Genomic DNA, 26,728 nt, shown 5'->3' on the forward strand with positions numbered 1-26,728 from the left:
TAAGTCAAAACAAGTGATAACATTTTAAGAAACAATTGCCTTTTTAAGTTCGCTTGTTCAGCAAACATCCCACTTACTCAGAGGCAGTGCTTTAAAGTTGGTTCCTGCCAATCCGGCCAGCCACTGCCAGAATATGCGCTGTTTTGCGCTAACAAGTTATACAAGTCATATACATTACGCTTAAAAAGTTAGCGAAACCAGTATGCGCACATGTAACACGTGACGCAACACTCTGCGCTATTCACCAAACCTGTCCATACTTTACCAGATATGATCATTTTAATTTTTAGACTTTGATCTCAGACTGACCTCGGCCAGCGCAGTGACCTGATTGAAGCTTCGAAGCTTCCCTTCCGGGTATAAACGAGCGCATGGAAATGATACGAAAAATTTTGCGTGACTATGCTAAGGTGTTTTTTGATGAGCCCTGGAAACATTAAGAGGAATGGCCTTCCGTCTCACGGCCGAGTCAGGCTCAGACTATGTCAAAAGACGACTGCTAAAAAAACTAATGACACTGTATCAAAATTCAGTTACTACACAGAATCATCAAAACCGTTACTCAGGTTGTCTTTAAAAATGACCAATCCTGAAGCACGTTAAGGGATGAAGGGTATGTTACGTCATGATGCATCATGCCAGGAACGCATCTTCAAAATGTTTCCAAGGTGTGCGATGCCCAGAGAAGGTAGGCAGCATTGCAGGGCCGTGCGTATTTGTGTTCAAAAGCTACTGTAAAAACACGACAATGAAAGTGGCGATAAAACGTGAAAGGCATTGGCCGAGAACGCACGAAAATATCAGTTGTACCTGAGGAATTAAGAATATTTGATTGCAGAAGACATGCTACAATTTAATATCGGTTTTCACCTTTACCCAAATAATGCATAATATCAATAGGTTGCAGTCACGCGATGATCCAAGCTCTTCCCAATCCGGCATTAAAATCTAGGCACGGAAGTCATTAGATGTGCTCGGATGCTACAGGGAAATATGGCTGAGCGTTCTTTTGGAAGTGCCGGGAGCATCACGCTAGAATTTTCAGACAGGCAATCCTGCTGATGTGTGGGAAGTTAGTTCGATAAAAACTAACAAAATGGGCCCTAGGTAAACATATGTGAGAAGAACATGTTTTCTCCAGCAAGGAGATTGCTAGGATAGGGAGAACGTCCCCTCCTAACCGACGACACAGGGGGACGCGTCCCTCCCCCTCTCCCGGGTGGCGCCGCCCCTGGCGCTGGACAGCCGCTGCGCACGCTCGACTCTGTTCCCTCGAAGCAGGCCGTAAGTCAACTGGTCGATGCGTGCCGGCCGCTGCAGGCTTTTGACGCCGCCGAGCTGCACCAACTGAGGACATTTGCGGCGCGCGGCCGGGCTGAGCGGCGCACGCGGAGAAAGAACGGCGTTCCGCAGCGGAGCGTGCTTCTGACCGTTGGAGCTGAAGGCGCTGGGGGCCCGCACAGCGGTTCCGCGCTGCAGTCTGTCAACCGTGTCCCAGTTGGTTCGGAATGCATGCCGTGGCATGCGCTTGTCTTGGCTTTGATCGCGAGTGGCCAACCGCCTTGCGTGTTTGGGGGGGGGGGGGGCATCGGTGCTGGAGGAAGGGGACAAGGGCCGTTCTGCCCGCTTCGAGGGAAACATTTGCCACTTGTTACACTCATGCCACAGTCCGCATGGGCAGCTGCTTGGGGTCCACTTGCTGCTAATGCAATCTGCATTGTTTGCAGGTGTTCATTCTTGTGCAACAAATTATAGATACACATTTGTGATACAAGCCATAGCGTGGTGACCCTTGCATTGCGAGGCTCCTGCCGCCCGTCAGCCGCGCCTGGCCCAGGCTGAGCCGCCGGGCCTGCACTGCGAGGCTTCTGCCGCCCGCCAGTCACGCCTGGCCCAGGCTGAGCGGCCGCGCTTGCATCGCGAGGCTCCTGCCGCCCGTCAGCCGCGCCTGGCCCAGGCTGAGCGGCCGCGCATGCACTGCGAGGCCCCTGCCGCCCGTCAGTCACGCCTGGCCCAGGCTGAGCGGCCGCGCCTGCACTGCGGGGCTCCCGCCGCCCGTCAGCCGCGCCTGGCCCAGGCTGAGCGGCCGCACCTGCACTGCGAGGCACCTGCCGCCCGTCTGTCACTCCCCGCGCCGCTGCCGGGCTGAGCGACCGCGCCGCCCGTCCGGGGTAGCCCGGCGGGTGCGCGCGGCGCGGGCTGAGGCGGAACCGGTGCAGGGCTGTGACGCGCACCGGGAATGTCAACCGTTATCAGTTTGTAGACTCTTGCAGGGACGCATGCACAGCTTTGTGATAGGGGAGGGCGTAAATAAACGTTTTCACGAAACACCATGTTAAGCCCAATATTTGTCACAAAGCATAAAATTTAAGTAAAAAACACACCTGCCGCCCAAAATTTGTTGCATCGCGTAAAACAACATGACACGTTTTTTGTTTGCCGTTTTCGACCTGTCTGCCATGAATGTTTTAACATTGCTTTTTATTCACCTATTTTTCAAGTCCATGTTGATAATAGAGAGGGGGACACTTTTCTTCGGGTAGCCATGTGCGTACGCCCCAGTGACTTTGTGTTGGTGTGAGGATAAGGATCGGTCGTAGGGTGTGCTACGTGAGAGCAAAGGGTTACGGCATTTGGTCTAGGTGGGTAAGCCGAGAGGACCAAGCAACGGAACCAAACGGGTGTGAATTGGAAACGAAGTCAAAGAGTCGGAGCAAAGCTGGGCCTCAAGAAAATCTGTAAACGCTCAAACTTTCCACGTTCCATCAGAAACACTTGTCCACACTCAAAGAAGGCTATACTTGCTGCTGTGTGACACACACACACACACACACACACACACACACACACACACACACACACACACACACACACACACACACACACACACACACACATACACACACACACACACATATATATATATATATATATATATATATATATATATATATATATATATATATATATATATATATATATATATATATATACTAATCAACTGCCGGGCTTCGCCTTCCTTCTCTCCCACAAAAAAGCTCGCGGGTTTAATCACCGCGCATGCGCCGTGAGTCAGCGGTGCCATGCGTGACTGGCAGGCGCCACAGCTCACGCCGCCGGCGCCGGCGTGACGGGGGCGTCAGCGCACGCCGTCACGCCACACCTGGCTGCATGGTGACACGGTGCGCTGATCCACCGGGGCGTCACGCCCGCCGTGCACTGCGGCGCCCTGTGCACTGTGCACGGCTCGCCGGCGGCGTCTCTGGCGCGGTCGCCGCGTGGTGGCGGGCGTGCGGGGACTTCGGCGAGGGCGTGCTGGACATGTTAACAGACAATGATCATGGCGTCACGGACAATGCTCTGCGATATTCATCAGGGATGGGCTAGGAACATGTAGGGCGGCGATTTGAGTAATGTATCTGAGCAGGGAAGGTTCTAGGATTTCGTCAAGGGGGCCACGCAACATGGTAAGGCTCCCTCCGAACAAGTAGATAGAACCCCGAGACTAATATGAAGGGCCCCTGAGCAACTGAGTGTACCCTGGCATACACATATAGACCCCGGAAAGCGTATAAAACCTTTCGGGCGAATCGGAGGAATCCGTTGAGCAAAACCTGATCGATCAAGAGTGCCCAGGCATGGGAGGAGGTGGTGTCCCAACAGCAGCGTTGGGTCCTACGAAAAAATGCAAAGGGATCAAGGGCAACGTGGAAAGCTCCTTGGAGATCAGAGTGACCCGGTAAGTGAGCGTATAGGGCCCGGGCAACAGCGTAATACCTCTGGAAAGCGTAATGAGCCACAAAGTTTTCCCCGAAGGAACACCTTTTTAATCAGCGAAGAATTAACTTTGTCTGCATATGAACTCTTTGCTTTTGCTGGCGAACGTTCTTGGTCGTCCCTAGGCCCAAAGATATCTAGTTTTGACGTGTTTTTGTTTTGTTAGAAAACTGCGTCCGTCCGGCCGGTTAGGTTTGCTCAGTATAGTAATAGGGGCATGCTCCTGTGCCTCCCCCCCCCCCCCCCCATCTGTATCCGCCACCGGTACGAGAGTTAAATAGATGGGGCCCGTCAAGAACATAGGGCCATCCATTCAGATAAGAAGTGCCCAAGACAACAGCATGGAGGGCCCAGGAATGATCGAGTGTGCCCGGGCAGGTTAACAGATGGAGCTGCCAACAAGAACGTAAGGCTCTCCATTTAAAGAGGAAGCATCCAAGATCCGACGTAAATAGCCCCCGAACGATGGGATGCGCCCGAGCAGCTCATCAGAAGGGCTCGACAAGAGCACAGGGCCCGCCATTCAAATACGAAGTATCTAAAACCCAGTGCGGAGGTCCTCCGAAAGATGGAGTGCATCCGAGCAGATTATCCGATTGCCCCCGACAGGAGTGTGGGCCTTGAATTCAAACACCAAGACCCAATGTGCAGGGCCCGAACAATCCAGTGTAGCCGAGGAGGCGGACAAAGGGGCCCCCAACAAGAGCCTAGGGCCCCGTTCAAATAGGACGCACCCAAGACCCAACGTAGAGGGTCCCCGAACGATCGAATGTGCCCGAGCAGGTTATCAGATAGGCCTCCGACAAGGGTGTAAGATCCCTATTCAAATACGGAACGCCCAAGACCCATCGTGGAGAGCCCTCGAAAGACCTGTGACCCCGTGCCCCTCCCCCTCCAGACTCGCCCCTGTGTCTGGGGAACAGCCTAGCCCTAATCCTGACTCAGCGCTTTACAATTATAACGGCCGTCATTCTCCGGTATTCCTGCGGACCACTAGCACCGTGCCGACGCCACGGCGGTCCGGCCGCCGCGCCAGCCACCGCGCCCCGCGTCGACACTGCGCTATTGTTTGATGTCATGTCGTGCGTAACGACCACGTGGGCCGCACGCTGGTGTGTGTGGGGTACGTTAGGTACGGCAGCAGTCACTTGCTGCCGGCGCACGGAAATTTCCCTGAACATTTCCTGAAGTGTGCGCGTTACGTACGGCAAAACCAAATCAAATGGGTGGGTAAGGTATGGTTAAGAGTGGTTAGGAATGGGTGGGCGCAAAAAGGCTGCTGTAGTCGACGCATCCTAAAATACCAATAAGCAACAAAGATGAGCAATGGGCGACGAGTAAATGTGAACTAGAGGAGCTCACGGGTTTGGTAAACCCATAGGTGCAACCAGGATTAGCTTCAGAATTGGGGAGGGGGAGGGGGGGGGGGGCAGGGCTCATTATGAACTCCTCACGCCAGTCTTCAGAATATGCCAGACTATTATGCCTTATTGCTTTATTAAGCCTGTCTGTCCAATGAGGCCGCTGTGCGTGTTCTTTGTTCATGCCAATGAGCATGAGTGTCGATTTTCTAAGACGATGGGGGGGGGGGGGCAAATTGGTCAAAGTCGTCATAAGGGAACAGGTCCAAAAACCTCGGGTTTCGTGCGGTGCATTCTGGTTACTCATTATATATATATATATATATATATATATATATATATATATATATATATATATATGTGTGTGTGTGTGTGTGTGTGTGTGTGTGTGTGTGTGCGTGTGTGTGTGTGTGTGTGTGTGTGTGTGTGTGTGTGTGTGTGTGTGTGTGTGTGTGTGTGTGTGTGTGTGTGTGTGTGTGTGTGTGTGTGTGTGTGTGTGTGTGTGTGTGTGTGTGTGTGCTCTTGTGTGCCGTGAAAACAGAGGACCAAATCCGGTTACACACCCAACAACCCGTCACTGCCGAGGTCCGGTATTCACTACCGAGGTCCAAATGCCGGACCTCGGTTTTCAGAGGCCTTAAATGAGATATTTAGTCTTGTTTGAACATGTTTATTCGATTTTCAGCTGGTCCTCGAAAAACGCAATTATGCGCATTTTTACTTCCGGTTGTGTAAAGTGTGTTATCTTGGACGAACTGCGCGCGTGTGTAAGTTTTTCAGGTGGCAAGGTCACGTGGAAGAGAATAGAGATGAATAAGGAAATGCAAAATCACGCTGCTCCATGATGTGGTCTCATCACTTGTAAGTTGTTTGCGTTTGGTATAAGCATTTAAATCACATTGAATCACGTTGAAACTGGTGATGAAAGATATTAATGTAAATTGTGTTAAGTCACATGGGATACGTAGCTCTATCGCCGCCATTGCGCGTTCTTGGAACGAGCGCGACGGTGACTGCGGTGTGCGGCCTTTCGGACGAGAAGACTGGGCTTACGTTGGATGCAAGTTATTGTCGTCCGGCAAGGTTTTAAAAAGTGAGTAGTAAATATTCGAAAGGGATTGGTGAACCCTGTTTACCAACAACTGTAGCTAATGGAGGACTGATCTGCCTTGATTGATTAGAGAATGGTGTGCTGATAAGGATAGTTGCTGAAGTGGCAAACATTGTGTTAGCTTTTGAAGGTGGTTGAAGAGATTGACTTCAGCAATATTATGCAATTGTCTGGGTAGGTTTATCACGCTAGACCAGACGTTTGTAAGGGGGATGCTTGCAGTTTTTCTCATGCATTTGCAGTGGGTGTTGTATTACATTTAAAAAATGTTGCCGTTAGGTACTTACAGACATGTTCCCCAACCCCCTAGAACAACACGTTTTTAGAGGCTTTGGGCACCAATTTAGCCTTGAAGGGGAAATCATTACAAACATAAGGTTTTCCATACATCGGAACCTTAGTGTGTGGTAGATACCAGAGCATAAAAGGGTGTGTGCCACATTTGTATGGGTTTCAATTGAAATTAGCCATCTTGAAGATCATTCAGTATGTTACACAGTCCTGCCATTCTTAAGCACCCTTCTAATTTTGTAAACCTTTCTAGTTTCTGATCTACACACCTGCAAAGGTGCGAATATTATTTCGTGGTGACTATTTCAAGGTCACCCAGGCACCCACAACGCGTAATGTCTTCAAATGCTGCCATTTAATTGGCCATGGGGCGATTAAGGCAAGCCATCATATGACCGTTGCGTCGTTCATATCCGGCTTTGTGAATACATTTTCAGACGTAACGGCCGTCGGTTGGCTCAAATCAATGTTGTGCAAGATTACGTAAGTTGTTCAGTGCATTAGCATTAGCAGAGGAGCATTTTTCACATAGCTAAGACAATATTAATAGCCTTATTCCTCGAAGAAAAACCGGGAGAATAAAGATATAGTTGAATTGATATTTCGGCAACATGCCTATATCGAAAAAGTAGCAGAAATAAATTCAAAATTGCCTGCTGGTGGCCCTACCCGATTTTTCAGCTTTTTTGGAAATAGAAAGCCAGTTTTTACAGGACACCAACTCTTAGAGGATTAAACAAAAAGTTATTGCTAGCCGTTACCACGATACGGTGCTTATCTAATAATTAGAATAGGCGACAATACGTGTACATGCAAACTAATTCAAGCAAGTAGGCGTCATGCATTACGCTTCGTTCAAACATACAAACGAGTTGAGGTTAACAGGTATCACAGTCGCGCATCAATTATACATGCAAGCGATTTCAACTGAACAGACATCGCATATCACGCGTCAGGCGTCACTTCACATGTTAACTATTTTAAGCTAGCACACATCGCATATAAAGGCACATATCATGTTCGCAAAATCGGCCAGGATGAGCTTTGTATGTTAAAATTTGGTCGCTGATTTTTTGCAAGAATAGATTAAATTTTTCCCTACCTGGGTGGCCCTCTGCTCTGTAGACGACTTTGGGCTCTAAAAGGGGCATAGGGTCCATACCTCCCTCGATTTCAGCCTGAGCATGTTTTGCCAAAAAATGGTCACTGAAAGGGGTATACCCTGTTTTGTTTGGGTCTATGTCGGGAAGTCCATACGTCCCTCACGTTTAAGATACAATGAACACCTCCGGGGCGCTAAAAACAAAAAAATACTTACTTAGTCCTTAGTTAATCTCCACCCACTGAATAATTTTTAGCATTGTTGCTGTTTCAGGTGATGTTATAGCCACTGGACATTGAAGCGATTGAAGACCAGAAAGCCTTAGTGCGACCGGCTTGATTCAGGTCAGTTGATGTCAGGAAAGTCAAATTATTTAGGAAATGACTACTCTGAAGAGGGTGTGAATCATTTGTGACATGTAGAATTTGTTGTCATCAGCTCTAATCTAGCATTTCATGCATGCTTTTCTTTCTCTATCTACCCCATCACATTGTCCAACACTGCCAACACCACTGCATCGTCCGACCCCCACAAATATGCCACTGCACTGCCTGGCTCCACCATCCCTATCAGTGCCTTAACCAGTAGGATGTCATTACAGTGCATGACACCATGCACCCCACCACAATGTCTGGGTCTACCCATCCCACCATGGTGTCTGACCCCTCCAGCTCCATGCGAGTGTCGGCTCCATGCAGCTGACCCCATTGCCCTGCCAGTTTCACCAGTGTCTGATCCTGCCAACACCACCAATGTCTGCCTCCCCCCCTACCATTGTGTGACCATAACAGCTCCTGCATGGTGCGTGACCTCAGTGTAACGCCATTTTGGTATCTCATTCCACCATCCTCATCGCTGGTCTACGCAAGCACGTGTCGACTGTACCAGCCCCACTTTATTCTGCAACCAACGCCACCACCACCTGCACCAACACCACTAACATATCGCGGCCTGCAATTATGTAGGTACACCCGCATCCGCGTTATTGAATGGTCTTGTCAACATTTAGTGCTCCTTCTCTGTGGCACCACCGGTGCATGGCGTCATTCTTTAATGAAACATGCAAAAACATTTTTGTTCTCAGGTGGCTTATATGTATACCATTGGGAGAGTTAAAGAAGTTTAGTCCTCTAAAAGAAGTCCTCCGGAAAGTTTACTGCAACAAAGGTAACTCAGGCTATATTTGGGATGCTTAAGGACTTACGCGCAACAGCATTTTCGTATGCTATTTGCAATATGGAGCATGATATTCTTCGGGAAGGACAGGTTTTGGGGCGTTCGGGTCAAGAGTTCGAGCTCATGGGTCCTCGAGAATATTTACCACGGGCACGGCTACCCGAAGAAAAATGAGAAGCATTGGCGATGGTGGAAATAGGCCTCGCAAGCAATTTCCCTGCCAAATTCGAACAGGTGAGGTACAGAAGTTGCTTTAAAAAGTTTTTAGTCACTGGCAGTCTCGGTCTTTTCATTGTATGTGAAATGTGTATGGCTTAGGGTGTTTGCTGCAACATAGTTTCTTTAATTATTTCCTATGAATGGGACGATTGAACCAAGCCTTGGATCATTACTATATGTTGTTTTACGCATTTGACGACGGGATCAATGATATATATATATATATATATATATATATAATATACATCACCAACGCCGGTTTGTTTGCGCGGAAATCATCGACGCTTTCATGAGCGTGGGGTCCGGCCGCTCACTGAACATAGCTTGTGGTAGCGGGTTTGGCTGCCACATCCGGCTCCGGGCCATAACGGTGTTGCCAAAAACCCATCGAGGGGACACTAAGCATGGTTCTGGTCTGCGCACTCCGGGCAGACCAAAATGCCTGCGAAGAGACCTCGTCTGCGGGGGCTAGACAGACGAGTGTCTCGCAATGGCGTGGAGAAGCCCATCCGCAGCAAGGAGGGGTGTCGGTCTTCCAGCGTGTCACGTTGTCAAAAACAGTTACGGCGTTGGTGTGCATTGGGGCTGCCTCCCATCTGTTTCGCGGCCAGCATCACGGTGTGACGTCGGATAGTTTCAAATGCGATGGTCAGGTCAGCGGTTTGGTTGTCTGGTCTTTTTGTAATTTTTGTTGATGCATTCACATATAGCGTGCAATCACACTCACAATACGCACTCGATCCAAAATCATAAATCAAATATATCATAATGTTTGCATCATGGCGCACACTGCCTTCATCCTGCACTACCCGCGATATGGCAGTGATCAGAAAACTGTCCACTCTTACCAACCAGCCAGTAGACATACACTTGGGCTAGGGGGGCGTACTCGCCCGGGGGCTGGGATGACGGTCTGTGGGCCACCGCCGCCTGTCTGTCGTAGTTTCGTCATTTCTTATTGATGCATTGTTTGAGCTTAGAGGCAATGAGCTTTTTACCACAACTCGTTTCGGTTATGCCTCGCTGTCTTACGACTGTTAACCGTATGGCGTGCATGAACAGCATGGCATTGACAGGGCGTAGTAAGCCTAGGACATCAGGGCATGGACTCGCAATTGCCGCATGCGGTCAGCGATGATACTGGAACTGTTGCTCTTCTCTAAATCGATTCCCATCGCAGCTGTGCGTGCATGGCTACAGGAATGAAGACAGGCACGCCATAGTTTGCCAACGGGCGCGCGTACCATGCATGAGGGCCGTCCGAATCACGGTAGCTGCTGATCGCGTTGACGATGAATGTTGGCGACTCTGCTGTTGTTGGCCTAATTTCAGGTTAAGTTCGGCTGCGTGGCTAGAGCTTAGTACGATTTATTGTTGTCCCCCTCTCTCCGCCCCCATCGCCGCCCCATCACTTCCTTCTTCTTGACGGCAGTGCATGTGCTCTAACAAGATGGGTAATATGTACGCGGACGGGAGGCATGTGGCCTCCGATATTCGTTCACGGATTTGCTGTGAACTGGAAAGCTATCTTTCGGGACACGACTATTGCACAGCTATTTTAATTCCACCACCCGTGAGCCATCAGCGTGGTGCATGCCCACGCTTCTGAACACAAGCATAACTTTCTTTCACGTGGGGGTCACAATCCTGTTCTGAACTGAAATTTCTCATATCTCACCCGTTTTCGGCTTTCCAGATTACTCCCCGAGAGCGACACTCGTTAAGGATGCGAGTATTTGAAGTTCCGCTTTCAAGCATTGGACGGCCTGCAAATTACCATTGGAGCCAAACTGTATGCATTTTCTAGATGATCTTAAATACGGAGCGGTATTCTAAAGATGTAGTTGTGCAGTGTGTAGTTCGTAGATTACGAAACAACGGAGCGAGAATACAGTTGGCGTTCCGTTTTGGGTCAGTTATTTTGTTTTCCTTTTTCTATGTTTTAAAGTCGCTGTGCTTTATGCTCAGGATCGAAGCAAAATGTACAGGAGTAGGCTGCGATGTGATGCGTGTTGTATAAAACCAATAAACCAAAAATGGCATCTCTGTCTGCAAAGGGAAAAATCTGGACGAAGTCGACTACCTCAACAGCGCACCAATGGCAGAAGAGGACGGTCCGGAGGACATGGGTTAAGACGATTGTGTGGTGGAGGTCTCAAATGTCCTACCTGGACAAAAAGCCAAGAGGGGAAGGGAGACTTGTTTTCGTAGGAGACATCTTCACATCGAGAGACTAACAATGACGCTCAGGAAAAAAACACCACTGGCAAAAAAGACGTATTGCCTGGTGCAATGGGGAAAAGGCAGCTGTGATGAGGCAGCTTGGCATGTTTGTTAGCCACATGGAGGTTTCTGGCCAAGCTGCATGCTTACGTGCCCTGTCAGCAGAAAATGCTCTGTCCTAGCGCTCATGGAGAGATGTTAAATCCATGTCCATAACGTGATTGTTAGAGCACGTCGTAAGGCGAAATGAGTCTCAGTGACTTACACATTAGATGTCGACTTCGTTCGCGTTTGGATGATGCTCGCTAGTAAATTTCGCAACGACAAAAACGATCTCCTTGTTGTTGCTCCCGTTCATAGTAGCAATCTGTGTAGGTGGAGCTGATGAACGGTGAAAAAGCAGTGCTCACCAAGGGCAGTGTGGCGAGATTTGCAATTCTGGGCGGAAGATGACACCTAAGCACGGAAATAGACCCACCCCATTGGTAAAAACGCGTTATACCTGAATGTCAGTTTGGAAGCAAATTAGGTGTGTCATTCTCCTGTCGCATCTTTCCAATACAGGATTCAATGCAAATGCTTCTTTCTCTACGTCTTTTTGAGATCCGTTGGCAAATCTGACACCACTACACTTAACCAAAGCACACTTGTTACATTGGGAAGTGGTGGGCCACAGGGGCCTTTGACTAGTTTTTGAAGACTGGAATGGGCGCGTGGGCGTCGAGCACGAAATCTCGCATCAGCCAAACAGCCGACATGTTTATGAGGCAGCTCGTTTGGCTTCAGTGACTGACTGCAATGACTGTAACGACTGACTCATTGATTTTAGTGTTGCACGGTCCTCCTTCCTCGGTCAGCAGCTGATTGCTACATCCCGCCGCACCATGGACTCCACTTGTATGAAGAAAGTGCATATGCGTAATTGACACGTATATAAAAACCCAACACATACGCAAGCCGTGGGAAAGGCACATTTAACAGGTAGCATGAGCACGTGACTCACAGTTACACCAACAGCGAACCATTCACCCACGCTCAGTCGCATAAGAGGCCATCATTAAGTAGACCGCTGCATTGACGCCGGCACAAGCCGTATCCCAAAAACGGGCCACAAACTGTGCACCCCACCAATGGAGGCCGCCGCGCACTCGCGCCGCCAGTCACATCCACAGCATCAGAGGCTGTGTGCTGTCGCCCTAAGACACCGGGGTTCGCGAGCAGGGTCGAGCAACATGGGGCTTTGTATACTGACTGGAACACCGACAGTGTAGAAGAGACTGTCGGAGTCACCTGCGAATGAGATGAACGGCGGCTGCCCGCCGAAGCACCTGAAACTGCAGTAGCTCGGTCAGCAGATAAACAGTTCCAGCAGCACCTCGAGTCAATTTTTCCACCGCTGTCTGGAGCGTCGCCTCCGTTGCCCGCTCCTCAGCCCCGGCCGCCCTCTGCTGCAACCGTTGCAACAGCAGAAGCTTCGGGAAAACCGCCGTCGAGTAGTGTGCCGCCGACCGGGTCATTGATGATGCTTTAGCACTGTTAGCACTATTAGTGCTAAAGGGTCATGGAAACCCAAAAGGCGTTGGTTGCCCTTTCTCCTACTCTAATCGGGCCGTTGGGGACGGAAAACATTTAGTGTCCCGGGTGTCCAGCCGTCGGGGCAAACACTCATCGGGTAGTTTAATGAACTGCAGTCATTTGTTATTCGGTCCGAGGCGATTCCACAACATGGAGCCAATGTCGTATGGAGGTCGATGGAGCCAAAGTTCGTTGGTGATATCAACCGGCCTGGGGAGGGCTTTTTCATGAAGAGTGTTCAGCAGGTATTAACATGGCGTATGCTGCTATTTATCCGACTTGATTTAGACTTCAACGGGACGACAGGAAAGTGCACCATGATAAAATAGAGTAAAACGATTGTTATATTATAGATGAATGATTTAAGCAGCAGAAAGCCTACGATCCGCCGTTATTTGCCTATATCTGAACGCAAACCAACAGCCTGACGCGCAAGCAGGAGCGCAGGGAGGGAAGGCCACAGGGGGCACGTTCCCCCTGCCTAAGGTTTCAGGGGACCCGAAGGGCCTCGGGATTTACGATTAAGGGCCTGATTTGAGGGCCCAAAGGCCAGAAAGGTCGGCTGGAAGACTATTCAGAGCCCCGGCCGGCACAATGGGGCACTCCAATGCCAGCGATATTTTTGTTTGGGGGGGGGGGGGCTTTCACTATTGGGGAGCCCTTTATCAACCTTGTGCGTGCCCCTGGCCCGTTGCCAAGGCTCTGGCTGCGCGCTTGTGCACAAGGTAGCATATTGATATCTGGCCGTGTTTGGTTTGTCGCCGTCGTCTTTCAAAGGTGGCCGCGACACTGGTTTATGAGATGGTCGTTGCCTCGCTGATTAATTAACATGTTGGTTTCAAGCGATACATTTGTCGACAAATATCCAAAACAGACTGTTCGACATCGTCTCTCACCGGTAAAGGGGCCCTCAGTTTCCCAGCAACCCCCAAGGAGTCCTTCTGAATGATGTTCGAGGCCCCCGACCTGAGAGCCTTTGTCCCTTTGTCCTTAATTTCCAAGTGCAACTCCCGGTCCTCAATACACAGCTGAATATGACAGAAAAGTCACACACGGTCCTCTGTTATCACTATGTCCTCGGTATTTTCAATTGCCAGTGTAAGCTAAAGATGGCAGCTTTACCTCTCGAACGACCCATCCTGTTCTTAAACAGCCAAATGGCTGCATGGCCTTCCAATTTGGCTGCGATGCCGCCATTCGTTCGGGTGGTTCTCGGTAGTGACGGCTGAGTCAGGTGTCCCGTAAAGCACGGCACACAAGTATGTGTGTGTGTGTGTGTGTGTGTGTGTGTGTGTGTGTGTGTGTGTGTGTGGGTGTGGGTGTGTGTGTGTGTGTGTGTGTGTGTGTGTGTGTGTGTGTGTGTGTGTGTGTGTGTGTGTGTGTGTGTGTGTGTGTGTGTGTGTGTGTGTGTGTGTGTGTGTGTGTGGGTGTGTGGGTGTGTGGGTGTGTGGGTGTGGGTGTGGGTGTGGGTGTGGGTGTGGGTGTGGGTGTGGGTGTGGGTGTGGGTGTGGGTGTGGGTGTGGGTGTGGGTGTGGGTGTGGGTGTGGGTGTGGGTGTGGGTGTGGGTGTGGGTGTGGGCGTGTGGGACCTTCTTACAAAGGGATCTGTTTTGCAAAGCTGGAGGGGTACAGTTGCAGCTCGCTCTTGCTTGCTAAAAAATTACAATGATGCATAATTTACCATCACGTGCTTAAGTAACCTGTTATGTATTCGTTCATTCATTCACAAGAGTACAGTGTCCAGTGTCTATCACAGCCCCCTGTGTGTTCAGATTCTCGACACACCAATGTCAATGTCATTGATAAGACATGTGCATTTTGGTGAATATTTATGATGACGCATTGATGTTAACAACTGCTCCTGTTCATTCCTTGCATCGCTTAGGGAGATACACTTCTGTTGAGGGTCCCTTTTCCCTGCTCTTTTCAATGAACATAAATTGCGAGTCAGCTATACATCTGGGGGACGATTTTCCAAGCTGTTATGCTTCCGCAAGAAAAGCGACCCACACCCTTTTCAATTCGGCTAACGTATAAAAATGAAATATTCGTCATATCAATGTCACGCGCATTGCGGGCTGATCGTAACATTGTTGCTAGTTGGTCCGGCTCTCCAGTAACCATGTGATTATACTTACGCACGCATACTCGGTACTCAATGAGCTTACCCACGCTGGGGCGCCACCAGAGTCTTGGTAATTGGGGGGGGGGGGGGGGCACAAGGTTGATCAAGCCCCCCTCCCCCTGGTGAAAGGCCCCCACCCAAAAAAAGTCACCTGATACGACCCACTTGATTTCGAGATGAGCCCTGCCCCTCTTAAAAACCAGGAAGCAGCGAAAGGAACATTTCTGTTTATTTTTTGAAGCCAATAAACTGAAGGAAGCAGGTGTGAAATCATTGCTTTAATAAACCACCGGTACTAAGCCTACCATGTTTCAGTGGGCTCTTTCTAAGTCGATAACACTCAGAGGCTGTACCGGAGTTTTTCTGGGTTGCTCAGAAACATTGTAAATGTAGATCTCAGATCAAAATGGGGTCGTAAATTTGCATTCACATCAAGTTGTTTTGGACGCAGAATGATCAGCCTTTATCAGAATCAAGTAGTGGAAGAATCATCTAACACAGCTTCGGCCATGTGCGCTCGCAATGCTTACAACAAAAACTGCGCCGCCCGACGTTGCAGTTTCCTGGGGCAGCGTAGCGCCAGTCCTACGTCTAACACCAACACTACGTCTAATACAACGTCTATGAAGGCAGTACCACCTTTGGACGCTTTAGGATATGTTTACTCGTTGAAACGCTTAGAAAGTGTCCCGGGAGTACGTTCTGCCTATGCAATTTTTAGATCAATGATATAAACGGATCATCATTCACAGCGCCGCGAACCGACGCTTAAATTGGATGGTAGAACTAGAAAACTAGAGACGAAATCTCTATTTTCGTGCTCCTATCGCTGTTGATCTCTTCATAGGATAAGCCCAACATTCTGTAAGTGAGATAAACGCCGCAGTCAATGTTCTGAACGGTATGAGTTGATTTAAAAATGTTTTGGAAGCATTATATCACGATGGCTGTTCTCGAGCGCGAGGCACCCACCACCCGGTGCTGGCTGCAATGGCCAACGCCGCTCGGTCACATGGAAACTGCACGCCAGCCATTCAAAATTGTTTTACGTAATTTGTTTCACATGTTGATCCTGAACAATGATGGACACCTTGCTTGTTTCACCTTTTTTATTTTTGACCACGAGGTTATCCGTCTTATTGAGCACCAAGGGAATCCCTTGCCCTTTCAGAGCTAGGAGCCCAGTAGGCAGACCAATAGGGGCATATCATATTTCCCGCTCAGGGGCTTCAGGGCCATTCGGTTGCAGCGTGGGCTGCCTGCGGACTGCCACGCCCGTGACAGGGGCGGCATTACCTGGTCGATACCGAAACCCTCAGAGAAATACAGAATACATTGGTCGCCTACCTGACGCTTGAGACCTCCTGGCACGGCCATTTTCCCCAGATAGACGCACGGGCGCTAGTTGCTGCAAAAGGTCCCTCGTCGTCGCAGGTGTCCAGTAACTGGCATAGTGACACCGTTCAGCATAACGGGCCTTTGGCTGAGATGGGATGGAGAGCCCTCCGTTCGATACCGGGGCCCTGCCTGATAAAGGGCCTTCCATTGTCGCATTGTGGACTCACATCTTTAAACTCTGATTTTCACGTTCATTGTCAGAGGGCCCCGACCAACGCAAGAGTCCGCAAACTTTCGGGGTCCCGTCCCTGTCCCTGTGCAGCAAATGTTGCCCTGGCCGACTTGAGGCCCCTTGTAGACATCGGACCCTCTATCAGGCGCTGTGGGCCGCTGACCAAAGAAGCCCCCATTGCTTCAGCGGTCCCGGTCGATGCAAATCGCGGGTTCCGACCTTGACCCTGCTTGGGAAATGGGCCCCCAGGGCTCAAGCCGACACGGAGCCGATTGCTCGGTGTTGGTGGTCTATCACCGAAGTAGACACCCGCTTGCCGCAGGGTGTCCCCGATCGGTGCAAGAGGCCCTCTGACTGATATTTGATGGCCAGGCCCTGCCTTCCAACCGGGCACTTGATCGATGGTCCGAAGGGCCCTTCGGCTCCTTTGCGGGTTCCTCGAGCACTGTTCCACGCCGATTCTGGACCCCCTGTCAATACCGGACCTTTGATAAGCACCGTAGTCCCCTAACTGACACAGGGGCCACTCACTGACTAAGGGCTCGACCAAGGTAGATCGCAGATCTTGGCTCTTTCCCTGCTTGGGAAATGTGCCCTAAGTCCCAGACACATCCCGGATTTAACCCAATTTCCTTCCAATAACTTCATGGATTTAGAGTCCCTCCCCCACCCCCAACAGAATGGAAATACAGCCCTGGCCTAATACGTTTGCTTGCTCTGTCTCGGCGAAAGATGTTGTCGTTGGTTATCATTACGCATTTGTTTGGCGTCGATCGTCGAAAGCAGGACTGGTAATCGACGTCGGATCGATGTAATCTGGCTTCAGCCGTTATTGAATGTGCATGGGGCCCCGGGAACAAAGACCGTAAGTCGATTTGCGCAACTAATAATATTTGCCACGGAAATCCAGGCTGATTGCTGCAAGGCGGGGTGCAGGCGCATAACTCCCGTTAGGCACGTTTGAACGGCTAGTGTCGGTGATTATGGTCGGACGATTACCGCTATCGGTTCAGTTGGCTGGTGTCGATCGTTGGGTTTCTGCTATTGCTTCACTGAATATTCACGTTGGAGTGAAGTTCGGCACATTGCAAGGGTTCCTCCGGATATAGACGGTGAACTTGGCCACATTTTTGGGTGCAAACATTCCACCTCTTTCTTTTCATTTTCCGATAAGGTGTCGCAGCAAAATATTGCAGCTTGCTGTGGTCTTTGTACCTTGAAATTCACTACTAATGCCAAAACACTCCCACAATAGTACAAAACAAGACCATAGTCGGCAATGGACATAGATCGTGTAGTTAAAAACATTCAGCATGCAGGAAAAACAAAAATAACTGAGGAAACACAAGACTGGCAATGTTTTGACCATGTTTGTGATCGGATGGCTATTCGAATGCCAGCACAGCCTTGTTCGTGGTCCAGGTTTTGTCAGAAATTCGCATGCCATTGTTGAGAGAAACGTGAGTCAAATGTTATCTGGGCGACATTGTGCAAGCGGTAGTTTCACAAAAACATAGTTTGTTGATTTTACATTTCTGCGACTCTTTTGCTAAACTAATGTATTGTAAAACCGAGAACTTGTGGCACAATCGGGAGATCTCACCCAGTACTCCGTGCATCCGTTCTCTCGGAAAAGAAGGGATACCTTAGCACGTCTGGGCATCAGGCAATATTAACACCGCTCTTCCCATTTATAATGTCAGATCTGGTTTCTTAGTGTAGTTATAGTGTAGATCTGGTCTTAGTGTAGTATCGTGTAGTTAAAAGTATTCGGCATGCAGGAAAAACAAAAATAACTGAAGAAACACAAGACTGGCAATGTTTTGACCATGTTTGTGATCGGATGGCTATTCGAATGCCAGCACAGCCTTGTTCGTGGTCCAGGTTTTGCCAGAAATTCGCATGCCACTGTTGAGAGAAACGTGAGTTAAATGTTATCTGGGCGGCATTGTGCAAGCGGTAGTTTCACAAAAACATAGTTTGTTGATTTTGCATTTCTGCGACTTTTTTGCTAAACTAATGTATTGTAAAACCGAGAACTTGTGGCACAATCGGGAGATCTCACCCAGTGCTCCGTGCATCCGTTCTCCCGGAAAAGAAGGGATACCTTAGCACGTCTGGGCATCAGGCAATATTAACACCACTCTTCCCATTTATAATGTCAGATCTGGTTTCTTAGTGGCCAGGGGAGTGCGTCATTGCATTGCACTATGATTGGGGCCGCCATGATTTTTCGGAGATCTAGTCCCAACGTTTTGATCTGGTGTTTTCTGGGATGAACGTCCGCGTTAAGTGGAAACTGTTTAGTGATCCTGGCCCGGCCATAAAATACCTGGTCAACGGCAGAATTAGACGGCAAAAGCTTAAAGTGCCGCAGTGCGCTTCGTGGTCCATTCTGCCCTCTATCGTTAGCGCGGCCACATATACCCTGGCAGCAGGCTATCCCAGTTGGAGACAAATAACGGACGCTTAAAGCGACTTGAACCCACGGCGCCACAAGTCTGGGAATGGGAAGGTAGGCGCTCTAACCAGCTGAGCTGTCGGAGACGAACACAGTGCAGCGGGTTACGGGACGATTTAAAGTTAAGTTCGGCGATGTATCTTCCTGCTGGTCGTACCATAAAACGAGTGAGCAGGAATGTAGCTATCACATTTCGTTGGGTTTGCCCCCGAGTGAAATGAATATTGAGGTGGCGTTAATTGACATTTTCGGAGAAATTGGACTACGAGCTCAGCTGGGAAGCGTCACATTTCCTCAATATTTATGGCAATATATAACAAGTCAATACTAAACTCAATATACACAACCAATGATTTTCAAGACGTCGTTTAACCACCACCTCCTGACAATTTGTAGGTAAGGCCGATTATTTCCAACATGTGAGCTCCAAACTCATCCCCCTGAAGCACCAAGACTTAAAACCTTTCTTTCTTGCATAAACTTCAACATGTGTCAAAACGTTGGTCACTCTGTTCCGCAAAACAGTCACTCTGGAGACCTATTCGGTCATTCGGTCATACTTTGTTCTTTCAGTTATCAGCATGTCTGTTGAAAAGGTAGTGAAAGTTCAGTTTCCCTTTATATATAAGTACATCCTGATAGTGCACTGGACATTTTTCATAACCTCTCGTCCGTACGTGCAAGACCACGGCATTGTACATGAAACCGTCCTTTTTGTGCCTCGGAGCACCGTCAATGAAGGATGAATGATACATATTTTCGTTGTTCATGGGGCCACCAGTTACCAAGATGTTTTCTGTTAATGTCACCCATTCAGGAAGCTTTTGAAAAAAAATCGCAGGTTGACATCAACTTGAAGTGGGAAATAATTCTTCCGCAACAAAACAATTTTTAAATGTACAAGATGCTTTGCTATAAAAAGCCGTTTTTTAATTTCAGCATCGAAGAAGTAACTCAAAGTGGAAGGGACTGGGCAGAAATCGGGTTCTAGGATAGGTTAGGTCAACCTTATCGATTCCACTCCCACCCGCAACCCATTTTAGAAAGTGACACCCCTGCCGGGATATGACAACTATCCTAAAAAACATCCTAACCCTGCAGGGTCCAAGGTTTTGTGCGAGACTACGTGCACTGCCGCAAGCATTGCTTCTTCTGCCCTTTTTTCTAAGTCGAAATGTGCTGATTTCGTTTCGCTGGACTCCTCGTTTTTAAGATGAAAGGCGCTTTTTCCAGCCATTTGGCCCTTTTTCAGAAATTTGCGAATTCCGCGTCCACCGCGTCAAACCAGTAAGACACGTTTACATGTTTTGCGCGACGGGACGCAGTGAGCGGCGTCACGTTTTACCATGGCGCATTGTATCACCACAGCTACGAGACCATAACCTCTCAAAACTGCGGAAGCTCACATGTCTTCACTCTAAGCTTTGTAAATCGCTCCACCGTAAGCCATTTTGTAATTTATGATTGACATGACACACACCTTACATACACATGTACATTAATCAAGTACATTGCCTGCATTATTCGCCCGTCGGCTAGCCCGTCTGAGCGCCCTTCTCCCTACCCATCCACGGCCCATTTGCCCCTGACTGAAATAGCCCGCGGCCTGTGGAACGGCCGATCAAGATGCAGTCATCAGCCAGAGGGCGGGGTGGACCGGCCCTAAGGTTGTGGCACAAACTGCCACCAACAAAGGCTGCTATTGGGCGAGGGTTGCACAATGGGATGTTGGGATCAGGTTTCGCATAATAAACGCTGCTTAGTGTGCCAGCTCTGGTCTCTGAAATCACTGCAATAAAAAGTTCGGGGGACTTAATATCTGATGAAAATCGCACCCAAAGTCAAGCGAACTTCGTAAGACTGCTATGCTAGTACATTTGCGGTCTAAAACGGGATGCTTGGAAACAGTTACCCATTTATTTCTCATGCAAATGCCGATCGCCGATTTACGACACCGGCGGCGTTTGCAGCCGTGCGTTATCTGCTGTGCCTCTAGTGCATTGAATATCCTCATGAACATCCTATCCTGAATATCTGAATATCCTCTCTGGCCGGAGGCCTATTGTGGGCAGCATGATGCGAGGGACGCCGCCAACACGTATCGATGTCATCGCTGTGGTACCGTGCCTCACTCGCAGCTGCAGTCTAGTGTGTTTGTGTGTGTGGGGAGGGGGGGGGGGGGGGTGCAACGTGCAAGCGTCACGTGTCAGCGTCACGTGCCAGGCCCGTTGGATCGTCCGGCCAGGAAGCGCACGGGCCCACCTGTCATGCCAATGTCACAACTTTGAATTATAAAACAGGCAATGTTAGCCTTGTTCATGCGACTGATAACAACGGGTCGTAGTTGAAGTGTCGGCCGAAAGGGTAATTGTCGTCGACAGGACTATATCAGCATTTTAGAATCAGTGTATGTCAGTCAGATCAAAGTGCAAAAGTTTTTGGTGGTGGATTTTGCGCATATTTTGGTCTGTTGCTCCGTTCAATGACTACATTTGCGCTTGCATATAACAAAACTTGGAATAATGAAGGCATAATGCCTAAGTACACGCATATGTAATATATATATATATATATATATATATATATATATATATATATATATATATATATTCATATATATACATGTGTGTGTGTGTGTGTGTGTGTGTGTGTGTGTGTGTGTGTGTGTGTGTGTGTGTGTGTGTGTGTGTGTGCGCGTGTGTGTGTGTGCGTGTGTGGTGTGTGTGTGTGTGTGTGGGGGGGGGGGTGTGGGTGTGTGGGTGTGTGGGTGTAGGTGTGGGTGTGTGTGGGTGGGTGGGCGTGGGTGTGGGTGTGGGTGTGGGTGTGGGTGTGGGTGTGGGTGTGGGTGAGGGTGTGTGTGTGTGTGGGTGTGTGTGTGTGTGTGTGTGTGTGTGTGTGTGTGTGTGTGTGTGTGTGTGTGTGTGTGTGTGTGTGTGTGTGTGTGTGTGTGTGTGTGTGTGTGTGCGCGCGCGCGTTTGTAAGTGCTAGCCTAACGACTCCGAAGTGTGAATACACACCCGCCTGCCACTACCGAATTGCTTGGCAGTACCGAAATTCCGGTATTGTTGAGCTTTGTCGTGAAAGTGTTCAAAGCGCTCCGAAGTGGTTTTAGGTCGTTTTCTAAGTCGGAACTGGTGGGATGGTTTTTCGAAGGTGTGTTAAATAGTTGTGTTTACGAGTCAGAAGACCACCTTCTCCATACGCACACTTCTTCACGGCGGCGGCGCCTGTCGACCACCGCCGCTTCCCCGCCACCACGCTGGGTAATCGCCGCGGCGGTCAAGAGGGGACAGGTCACCATTGTGAGATCTGATCCTTTGGCAAAAACCGCCGGGCCTTGGAGGTGGGCGCGATATCGCTGCCCGTGCCCGAGGAATGCTTGTAACTGAGCAGTCCGGCATCGAATACTTTGCAGACTGCCAACAGCCTGCTCAAGGTGCACGCACCTTGAGTGCGTGTTGCAGATGCGTCACGGGATGCATACAACTTATGGCAATGGGTGTACTTTGCAGTTTTGTTTGACTTTGGACCTCAGAAATTGAGTTGCCTTCATCAAACCAGGTCTTTGCAGCATTGCGTACGGCTTGTCGTGTCCTGCATTTGCTTTGCGTAAGCTGCCGTTCTATTTCGCACAGATCTTTCTGCGCTCTTGTTATTCGAACATGTGGCTTTCCAACAGCTGGAATTTTAGTATGATATTAGTGTCATATTTTCGGTATTATTTTTTATTGTTTTAGTGTCATATCCGAATTTATGATGGTTGCAGCATTGCCATACCATTATCTTAGTCAGTGTCCAGAAATCGAGTGCGTTATCAGGCGCATCCAAACTGGTATGAATGAAACTACTAACAAAGCTGCTCTCGCACGCCAGAAATAGCTGCGATCCAACGCGGTCGGCGTCAGTGGTATGCAAACAGGGGAACGCGGCCCCGGCCGCATCGCGGCACACCCCGCGGCACGCCGCGCACAAAAGGCGCCCTCCCTCGTGTGGCGGGCGGGGGTGGCCCGACCCCGACCGGCGAGTCGGACGGCTCCGTGGCGCAGGACCTCACGATACCTTTAGCACTTGCACTTGAGAAACGAACTGTTTGCTAGTTCGGACAACTGGCTTCACCATGTTGTACAATGTACGCAGTTGCACTTGTGTGGGACATAGGACGTTAGGTTCATGGCCATGTGGGCTCTCCTATGCATACTGCATATCTATTACCTGCGTGAAAGCCGTTTCCACGTTAAGTTGAATCACTGACAAGTGTTAAAAAGTTCAGTGTTTCTAGGAGGTTCTAATATACACTAAAGACTCGGACAAAAACCGGTTTCCATGCAACTTTACTAGTACGCATCAGCAGACCTTTTGTATCCAACTAAGATTGTTTGTATGTCAAACAAGCCTTTTAATCATGTCAGAGACCCTACTCATACTAGTAGCATTTGTAGTTTGAGAGGTGTTGCACGACAGCTATCATTAATTAATTGCAAATCCCTTGACGCTGTGTGTGTGTTATGAATGATTACTCCACATTAAATTCATTAAGACGTGGTTTGGCAACAGCAATGGCGTCTTACACTGGTGCAAGTCAAGCCCTGCAAATAATTTCATTGTGGAGGCCTAATACTTCGGCATGCAGACAATCATCTGGAAACAATGCCTTTGAACCGAATCCTACCTACAGCTAATTTCTCACCCTGATATGTTTGTATAACTATGCAACTTAGCATTTGCATGAATTGGCGTTGAAAGCTCCTGTTTTTACGGTGAGTTAGCATTTTATGCATGCCAGTTTCTCCCACTAGATTTGAATTGGTCTCTGGCGGGGCGACGCATCCCGTCTCGGGTATAACGTATAGGTTGCGGTACGTTGGGAGGTACGTATCGAGGGTGTGTTTTTGATGCCTTGGAGTCATGTTCGTTGGAAAGATTCTAAGCAAGCGACTGCCTTCGTCTTTTGGCTAAATATGTTTGATGGATCAGAAGACCAGTTTGCCTTTGCAGACCAGTCATATTCTTATCTATATTCAAACCTGGACCCGTTCCATTTTGCTCGAAATCATTGCAGCGTTATGACGCACTAACGGTGGTTGTGATCAACGAGTTTTTTTCTGAAAATCCGCCAATGTTAATGTTCGACATGCTGATTACGGTGTTATAACTCATTTTCAGCCGCATTCAATTTTAGGACTTCCAGAGATCAGCAGTGTTCGGTTATTAAGCCCGGACCCTCACGATGCTATTTAAGTAAATACCACTGGTAGCATTTAGCGTACTGATTTCCCTTCACGCCACATTAAAAATTTAGTTGAATTAAGTTAATGAAGTTGGAAAAATTACAGCCAGGAACCAAGGGCGCAGCCAGAGCCTTGGCAAGGGGGGGCACAGGGTTAACAAGGGTCCCCCCAAAAAATCACCGGATATGACCCATCTGTTAATGAGGGCATGTTTTCTAAGATAGCATATGTGCATATATATATATATATATATATATATATATATATATATATATATATATATATATAGCTACCGGCCACATTTTTGTTGCCGATGAAGAGTTGAAACGCCATTCTATCCCACCGCGGTGTGTCACCGGGCCGTCACGCTGGCTACACGGGGAGGCATCCCCTGGCCGACGGGAGTCCCTTATAGTGATACATTATGTCATATTGGTCCGCTCCTTGACGCGGGAGGCCTTCTGACCCGCGCAGCTGACCTCTGACCGACACAGGAGCCTCTCATTGTGTCAGGGACCCCGAACATTGCAAATCGCGGGCCCCGACCTCATTCTTGCTTGTGAAATGGGTCTCAAGGGCTCAGACGGACATGGAGCCGACTGTTTGGCTCAGTGTCGAGGCTCCAAAAATAGGGATACAGCATCTTAGCAAAAGGGACCTAATAGAAGCCCTCTGACTGACGTTTCAGGTTATGGCACTACGGGTGGGTGGGGGCCGGGTCCGAGTCCAATCGTGCCGTTGATCTTGGGTCCCGCGGGGTCCTCCGGTCCCTGTTCGAACCTCATCAAACAAAGTCCGTGACCGACTGGGAACCACTGGCCAAGACATATCCCCTTGTCATTCACTGTGGACCGCTGGCCGACAAAGGGGCCCAACCACTGTTTCAGAGACCCAGACCAATGCCAATCGTGGCCCCTGATCTTGCTCCTGTTTGGCAAATGGCCCCCAAGGTTCAGGATGACAGGGAGCCATCTGTCCGGTGTTTGCGGTCTCTGGACGAGTTAGACATCCGCATTGTCTCAGAGGGCCCTTAACGGTACAAGAGGACCTCTGACCGATATTTGAAGTCATCGCCCTACGGACCACGATTTTTTATGTGACCTGCAGCCAATTTTGCGGGCCGTTATGCCCTTCAGCCGGGCCTTTGATGGTCTGTTTTTTGGGCCACCCGGGTCCCTCTTCGGACCTCATCGAACACTGCCCTTGGTCGCTTCGGGCCCATTGCGAGTATAAGGCCCTCTGTTAGGCACTGGGTGCCACTGATGAATACTGGTGCACCAACCAGTTTAAATCACTGGGCCCAGCCTTGTAGCTGATTGGGAAGTGAGCCCTCAGGCCTACTTCCCACAGTCCGCTCCTAAGGCAATGCGGAGCGGGCTGTGCAGCACTGGTGGTGCCTGACCGACATATAGACATATATCGGCTCAGGATGCCCCTGATCTGTATAAAGGACCCTCTGACTGTCTTTCAAGGGTCAGTCCCCGCAGGCCGGCACCCCTGAATAACACACCGACCAGTCCTTCGTACTCTTAGGCCTTCCAATCGAGCCCTCGATCACCGGACCCGGTGGGTCCCCCAGGCTCTTCGGGCCTGCTCCAACATTGCCTCAGATTGATTTGGAGCCCTTTGCCAGCACAGAGTCCCCGTTAGGTGCTGTGGGGCCGCGATTAATGTGGGCCGCAACAATGGGCCGCGGCGCTGGCTCCAGTTTTTTTTATCTACTTGAGAAATGGGCACTCAGGCCCATGCCGCCACGAAGCCGACTGTGCGTTTCTGATGGTGTCTGACTCGACATAAAGCCTGTTACCGACTCAGGGGCCCCTGATCCGTACAGGGCCCTCTGGCAGGCATTGAATTGACCGGACCTCCGAATGGCCTTTTGAACCCTTCGGGCCATCAAGTCGGACCACTAATCGTAGGTCCCGAGGGGACCTTCGGGCCTCTCGGATACGAAGCGGGGGCACATAGCCCAGTACCCTGCCCCATCTCTGCCTGCGCTGCTGTTTCAGAACCAGAAACATTAGCCGGTTCCAGAGCTTCCAAATTCTATAAAATGCTGAAAAATTTGGTGGTAGAAAAAAACTCTGGCTGTGCTACCGGTGTGTTTTGCCGGTGGGTGTACCAACATCGGTCCTTTCCCGATAATGGGGATGGGGAGAGGCCCAGAGTGGATAGCTCATTCTGGGCCTATCGTCTGGGCTCATCTCCGTCCCCATTATGGGCCTAAAATAGGATCATCCCCTACCAGGTTTCTCAGGTCATGTTCTCAGGTCTAAGGGCAAAAATTGACCTTTCCGGACTTGACCTGTGACTTGTCTGGGCATGACAAAATGACACTTCCCAGACCTAACGTGTGCCATTTTTTTTTTAGTTTAACCAGACGTTGGCTCATCTCGGGCCTAAAAGATGAGAGGTGCCTTTTCGGCACACGGGATGTTTACCTTTTCAGCCTGGCCCCTAACGCTCTTCGGGGCCGACGATCAAGGGTCCAACTAGGGGTCCCGAAGAAT

The 26,728-nt window shown here is 49.5% G+C and overlaps 1 long non-coding RNA gene across 1 annotated transcript; it reads left to right on the top strand.

Moving 5' to 3' along the window:
- The first annotated feature begins 6,150 nt into the window (after positions 1-6,150).
- Positions 6,151-10,967, top strand: LOC119105255 (uncharacterized). Its single transcript, XR_005095034.1, has 3 exons — positions 6,151-6,231; positions 7,916-7,986; positions 10,734-10,967. It is a non-coding gene; the product is annotated as an uncharacterized LOC119105255 (long non-coding RNA).
- Positions 10,968-26,728: the final 15,761 nt, after the last annotated feature.

The sequence above is a fragment of the Pollicipes pollicipes genome, unplaced genomic scaffold, assembly GCF_011947565.3.
Source record: "Pollicipes pollicipes isolate AB1234 unplaced genomic scaffold, Ppol_2.1 Scaffold_6138;HRSCAF=7277_pilon_pilon_pilon, whole genome shotgun sequence".
Classification (NCBI taxonomy): domain Eukaryota; kingdom Metazoa; phylum Arthropoda; class Thecostraca; order Pollicipedomorpha; family Pollicipedidae; genus Pollicipes; species Pollicipes pollicipes.